The sequence below is a fragment of the Erinaceus europaeus genome, chromosome 16, assembly GCF_950295315.1.
Source record: "Erinaceus europaeus chromosome 16, mEriEur2.1, whole genome shotgun sequence".
Taxonomy (NCBI): Eukaryota; Metazoa; Chordata; class Mammalia; order Eulipotyphla; family Erinaceidae; genus Erinaceus; species Erinaceus europaeus.
Window position 1 is genome coordinate 44,126,582 of NC_080177.1, and position 7,264 is coordinate 44,133,845.

Below are 7,264 nucleotides of genomic sequence, written 5' to 3' on the forward strand. Positions count from 1 at the left end.
TTTCTGCACACTCTGGGAAGAGGGGTCACAGGCCCATAAATATTTGTCTCCCACAACTCTCCCCACTTCTAGGATATTGGATGCCTCTAGAACAGAAGCCCACAATAGGCCTTAATATTTCTCTTTGTAACAAAAGGGCAAAGGAGAGAGAGAGAGAGAGAGAGAGAGAGAGAGAGAGAGAGAGAGAGAGATACTGAGGCTATCCTTCTATTTCCAAAGAGATTTAGCGTATTATCTGTTATAGTGAGTCAAATTCTGTCCATCAACAGCTTCAACTCCCAGGGTCATATCAGATAATCCAAACTGTCTTTTTGAAGGCCTGTCTTTTGAGAGTTAACTTCCTAATCTTGTTACTGGATATGGAAGTAAAACTAGATCAGAGTTGCCAGGTAAGAATCACAGAACAAAGATATTTCAGTTCAACTTTCTTCTTGAAAGCTACATAAATTATTTAATAATAATAACTGCAGTTATTAGTATTAGTATTGCCTGGCTACCTCTAAGGTTTTGTGGTGCTGGAAACTGAACCTGAAACCTTTAGTGCCTCAGGCATGGAAGATATTTTATATCACCACTACACTATCCTTCTCCAGTCCCAAAGAATTAAAAAGAAAAAAAGCCTTCACTTCTACCATCTTTAATGAAATTAAGAAAGTCACAATTCCACACTTTAGTCTTTGAGAAATAGATTCCAATTAAAGTAAAAGAAGACACATAGCCCTTTAGAGATCACAAGAATACAGAGTTCTCCAGAAGAGGATTAAGTGGGCCATCTCTACTAAAATCAGGATCTGGGAATCTGGACAGAACCACAATCCTCTTCTAAGCTGTGAAATAGTAAGGAGCAAAATCAGACTAATATTGAAAAATACATTTTTTTGTTTCTTTGTTTTGAGATTTGTTTCCTTTATTGGGGGGATTAATGGTTTATAGTTGACAACAAATATAGTAGTTGGTACATGTTGAACATCTCTCAGTTTTGCACATAACACTCTAACCCCTCACTTAGGTCCTCCTCTACCATCATGTACCAGGACCTGAACACTCCCCCCTTGTAGTTCACTGCTTCCCATAGATAAAGCTGAGTGACACATCTATGGGTAGGTCATAAATCATAGGTATTGCAGTCACTGACAATCTTTTGTCAGTCCAGTGTCTGTTTCCATGGTTACACATTTTATTGTCGAACATGGGGGTAAGGGGTATACTATGTTTTCTAATTGGTAGAACTTAAAGATGCTGTTAAATATCTAATACAAACAAGGCCTTCTTCACAGCAAAGGATTAGTCAGTCTAAAATGTTAATAGTCCCAGGGATGAGAGGCTTTGTGCTGAATCAGCAGACTAGACACTTCCCTGGAGCCTTATATACCTCCTGTTTGCCTGAGAAGGGAAAATTTGAACCCCAGAGCAGAGTGGCTTCTGGGGATGTGTACATGACTTGGTGGATTAGACAGGAAAGATTTTGAAACAATACATCTTAAATGCTGCTGTTGACACATTACCTCACTCCTCACCGCCATAACATAATACTTCTTCAGCAAATGGTTGATATGACTAGAATGAACTCCACTGGAAATTAAGTGATTATCAGAAGAGAAAAAAAAAACTATGCAAAGTTGAGAGCAGTTGAGTTATAACATGAGGTTTATAATACTTTAAAAGCTCTTGTAGTAATCATTTGAAAAAATATCTAGTTTTTAGTCTAAGTTTTAACCTAAGGAGAGGCAATCCTCCTCAGATGACTAAGGAAACAAACAAACAAAAATTCAGGACAAAAATCCAGTCTGATAAGCTCTGGATATGGCAACTTGGGCTGAATGGCAACTTGTGGTTAGCCAGGTTGAGTCTCCTACCCCAGACTGAGGAACTCCTACCCAGCTATGAAGATACCAGAGGAAGGTGGGGATCTGAAGCTGACTTTACAAAGACTGTTTTCACAACTTTAAATGCTTCAATCAGATCAACCCTGTGACTCAAGAAGTTCCCTTTTCAATGACCCTAAAGAACTTTCCAATAAACCTGAGTCATCAGAATGCAGCTAAAATATGTGTGATGGCCTGGCGGAGCCCCAATTCCATGGCTCTAAGAGCAAGTTCAGGTCACTAATCATAGCAGGAAAGCTCAAAGAATGGGAAAAAGAGGCTGAATTTACATTTGAGTTATACAAAGAAACCTCCTAAATTGCAGGTGTGTTTTATATTGATTATTATAATTTTTGTACCTCAAATATTCAGGAGGAGAGAAATTGCCACATTTTGGAGTAAGAGCAAAAAAATTTTCATATATATATATATATTTTCCTCCCCTTCTTACCCCCGAGTCCTTTACTTTGGTGCAATAAAACAGATCCAGTCCAAGTTCTGCTTTGTGTTTATTGTTCAACTTTTTTTTAATTGGATTTGTTTCATTTAAGATGCCTTTAAAATTTATATGGGAAAGAGTTCAGCCATTTTTTTCCTCTAAGTATTTGACAGTTTCTAGTCTAACATCCAAGGGGTGTTGAAATCCCCTACTATTACTGTGTTTCTATTAATATATTGCTGTAGCCCTTTCATTTGATGTTTGATGTATTTAGATGGCTTCTCATTGGGTGCATAGATGTTTTAAATCATTAAGACCTCTTGATTGACTGATCCACTGAGCCTTAATAAAGGTCCATCCCTATCTTTTAAAATTTTACTTGTTTTAAGGTCAATCATGTCATATTGAGAATAGCTGTTCCTGCCATTTTTTGTAATCCATTGGCTTGTATGGTAGTTTTCCATCCTTTCACTTTGAGTCTGTGTTTGTCTTGTTGAGTAGGTGTATGATTGTATTGCATTTTCTGATTCATCTTCCTACTCTGCCCTTTAATAGGTGAACTTAAGTCATTGTCATTTATTGATATTATAGAATGAAGATATTTTAATGACATTATTCTTAAATTTTAAAGTGTTCTGATATATGGCATGTTTATGACGCTGTGATTTTTTAATGAGACCTTTCAGAACTTATTGCAGGGCAAGCTGATAGTTAATTCCTTCAACTGTTGCTTATCTGAGAAGGTTTCTATGCCTCTATATAGTTTAAATGACAGTCTAGAAGGATACAGTGGTCTTGGGTGAAAGCCTTTCTAAATGACATTCTCTTCTAGCCTTTAGTGTTTGTGTGGAGAAATTTGTTGCTAATCTTATGGGTTTCCCTCTGTAGAGGACATTTTATTTTTCTCTTGCAGCATTCAAGATTCTTTCTTTATCTGTATTTCTTTCATTATAAATATGATGTGTCTTTTTTTTTAAGTCTGAGTTAATTTTGTTTGGGACCCTCTGGCCTTCTTGGACCTTTATCCTTTATGCTGTCTAGCCTAAGGAAATCCTCAGCTATTATGTCCTGTAGAATTCTTTCTTCCCATCCCTCTCCTTCTTCCTCTGGAAAGCCAGTAATGTGTATATTACTTCTTTTGAAGTCATCCCATATGTCTCTGTTGTTTTCAGTATCTCTTAATCTCTTTTTGAGATCTCTTAATTATTTTTTATTTTTCTCTAATTCATCCTCAATCTTGCTCATTCTGTTTTCTGCCTCACTTATTCTATTCTTTCTCCCCCTCTGTTGTTTTCTGTAGCTCAGCTATTTTGTTACCCTGTTCTGATACTGTTCAGTTTGTTCAGCTAGATGTGCTCTTAGCTCAGCTATTTCAGCTCTAATTACCTCCAGATGGTTGGTGTTTTCTTTCAGAGTTTCATTTTTCCCCTCATTTCTGATGACTTTATTTTCAAACTCTTTCCTTGCTCCTGTGACTAAAAGCTCAATCAGTGTTTGGATCTTGTCTTCAAAACCCCTTGGGAGGAGCTTTTATCTGGGCTTTTGCCCTAGTTCATTTCTACAAAGTTTCTTCTTGGGTTAACCCTTGTATATGGTGTGTTATGAGGTTGCTTTCTCAGTACTTTTCAATCCACTAATCACACTTGCATGGACTGACTTGTGTCTAAGTAAGGTACTTAAAGAGTTCACAGTTATGGAAATTAACTGTTGTTTAAATGTCTCAGTCCTTGAGGTGAAGTGCAGTGGATGTTAATCCCCCTTTTGTTCTTTATACTCCCTGTATTTTTTTCTTTTTTAATTGCCACCAGGGTTATCACTGTGACTCAGTGCCAGCACTATGAATCCACTGCTCCAGGCAACAAATTCTCCCCATCTGCTTTTTGTTTTTAATTCTATTTTATGTGATATGACAGAGAGAAATTTAGAGAGGAAGGTAAAACAGAGAAGGATAAAATAACCTGTAGACCTGCTTCACCACTTGTGACTCCCACACACACACAAATACACACATAGGAATGATGTGGGGGCTTGATCCAGGTCCTTTAACATGGTAATTTGTGCATTTAATCAGGTGTGCTACTACTTTTCACCCAATAAAGTTTTTTCAAACATCTATCAGATGCTACTGCATGCCAGTTACAGACCTAATGAACAAACCTGTATGTGTCTGATTTTGAAGTTCTATAACAGGATACCTACTACCTAGGGTTGAATTCTAGTCCTATCACTCATTTGTTTGCTGATATTGACCTAGTTACCCTCTACCCTTCTGTGCCTCCTTTTCTCATTGAAAGAATGGTATTATGTTGTTAACAAGTTATTGTACAGGTTAATCCAATATGTAGTACATTCAGTCCTTGGCATGTTTTCAGTTTGTCATCACTATTACTTCTCTATTTTATTATGCAAAAATAGTCACACAATCTTCCATTTTATAATATACATTTCAGTGGTATTAATTCATATTGTCATGCAACCATTACTGCCATTCATATCCATAACTCTTTTATCACTCTCAGCTGAAATTCTGTAGCCATTAAACAGTATCTTCTCATTTCCTGCCTGGGGTCCACCACCCTATTTTCAGTCTTTAACTTTGAGTATTCTATGCTTTTCACACAACTGAAATCATACTATATTTTTAAATTTTTTGTTTGTCTTGTTTTGCAAACACAAGTACATATTTTTAGCAATATGACTCCTGTTTGACACAATTCTGCCTCCACAAAGCTGCAGCAAGCAACTTGATTTTCTAAGACTTGCTAAGAATGCTCTACCTTACTGGAAACTCTATTTTGAGAAAAGTGCTAAGAATGCATGCAAAAATGATTTGGGTCACATTCATGGGAAATTTGTGCCTGCTGAAGTGTCCTAACACACTTCTCTGGTTTTCAGAATAAGGATCATGACCCAGCATTACAGCTTTATCCAATCAAATTAGAGTAAACTCCAGGCCATCCACATCTTTGGATAAACACTTGTTCCTAGGTATGTCTTATCAATCGCTGAAGATTTAGATGCAGGAGCATTAACATTCTTGTTTTCAACATGCAAAAAAAGACATTTCACTAAATATGCCTGTACATTTTTATCAAAGTGTATTTAACAGTTTAAGCTTTCTTCATGACTCAGGATAATTACTACTAACATCTATGCTGCAGTACCTTGGTGGCCTTAGGATCCACCGAAGTTTGTGAGATCTTAATCCACACAATAAAGAGCCCCAGAGAAGTATTTTTTAAAACTTTATTTGCATTAACAGGATTTTCTCCCTACTTAATTCTTTGTTAAAAATATATTCTCTTAAATATTAGTGTCATTACCAAATGTAGATTCAAACTTTTAGGGGACTAAAACTCATACGATTGAGCAAGGAGAAGGGAGGAGCTCTTTAAGAGGAGAAAAAAAATATATATATATATATATATATGCTAGGGAGAAAGCATAATGGTTCTGCATAGAGACTTTCTTGCCTGAGGCACTGTAAGTTTCATGTTTAAGTCCTAACCCCACAATAAACCAGAAGAGAACTATGCTCTAATAAAATAAAAAAATAAAATAAGACAAGACAAAATCAGACAGTGAAAGTAGTCCTAAAATATGTTCTCATTCTGAGTTATTTAGCAATTATCTAATAGTACATGGAAGTGACTTAAAACATACAAATAGCTATCAATAAGACTGGGAAAGTAGCATAATAATTATGCAGAGGCTTTCATGCCTGAGCCACCAAAGGTACTAGGTTCAATCACCAGCATTGCCATAAATCAGAATTGAGCCATGGTCTCATTAAAAATAATAATAAATATACCAACCCTAACTGACTTCACCTTGCTCAAGCTCAAATCACCTACAGCTGCTTCTGTGCCAGCTGAGGGTGTCAGGGTTGCAGAGTCTGAACCAACTGTAATTATAATATCTTCACATAATGGCAGAGGAGAACCTGGGGGGATTATAATGTTTTGCAAAAAACTGATAAATGTTACACATGTACCAACAACTGTATTTACTGTTATATAAAAACTATTAATCCTTCCAAGAAAAAGTTTTTAAAAAATCTTTGCAAATTTTAAAACATCTTATTACATGGTAGGTATGTTCTTGGAGAAGGGTTCTTAGGTTCTTGTGTAGTGGAAATTGTAAAGAGGCCCAATAATTCCCAGAGTTTAACAGGAGGTTGTACCTGGACCCAAAGGAGTCAGTTTAGGTAGCAGGATGATGTGTGGGATACTTGAAAGGGGCTATGCCATGGTAATAAAGGATGGGAGTTCAAGGACAGCTCATAGACAGATAGGTTCTTCCAATCACATTCAGATAGGATTAGAAAATACAGGCTGGTAATGGTCTTTTATTATATAGCAGATCTTTTTATCAGTGATTCAATATTGATTTATAAAATTATAAGGTAGTTTGGGTATAACTCAATGCCATTCCCACCACCAGAGTTCTGTGTCCCTATCCCTTCCTTTGGAAACTGCAGTATTTCTCCCAAAAAGCACATATATGGATTTACTTTATATCTACCACTATCTATTTATGTCTATATAAATTTCTTTGCTCATTTTTTCCTGTGGTCCTGCCTCCACTTCCTTTCTTTTTTTTTTTTAATATTTATTTATTTCCTTTTGTTGCCCTTGTTTTTATTGGTGTAGTTATTGTTGTTGTTACTGATGTCGCCATTGGTGGATAGGACAGAGAGAAATGGAGAGAGGAAGGAAAACAGAGAGGGGGAGAGAAAGATAGACACCTGCAGACGGGTTTCACCGCCTGTGAAGCGACTCCGCTGCAGGTGGGGAGCCGGAGGCTCGAACCGGGATCCTTATGCTGGTCCTTGGGCTTTGCGCCACCTGCATTTAACCCACTGCACTACTGCCAGGCTCCCCTCCACTTCCTTTCTAATTCACACCTACACCTGTTAGTACTTCCAAGTGTTTTCCTTTTTTCCTCTTCTCTCTCAGAT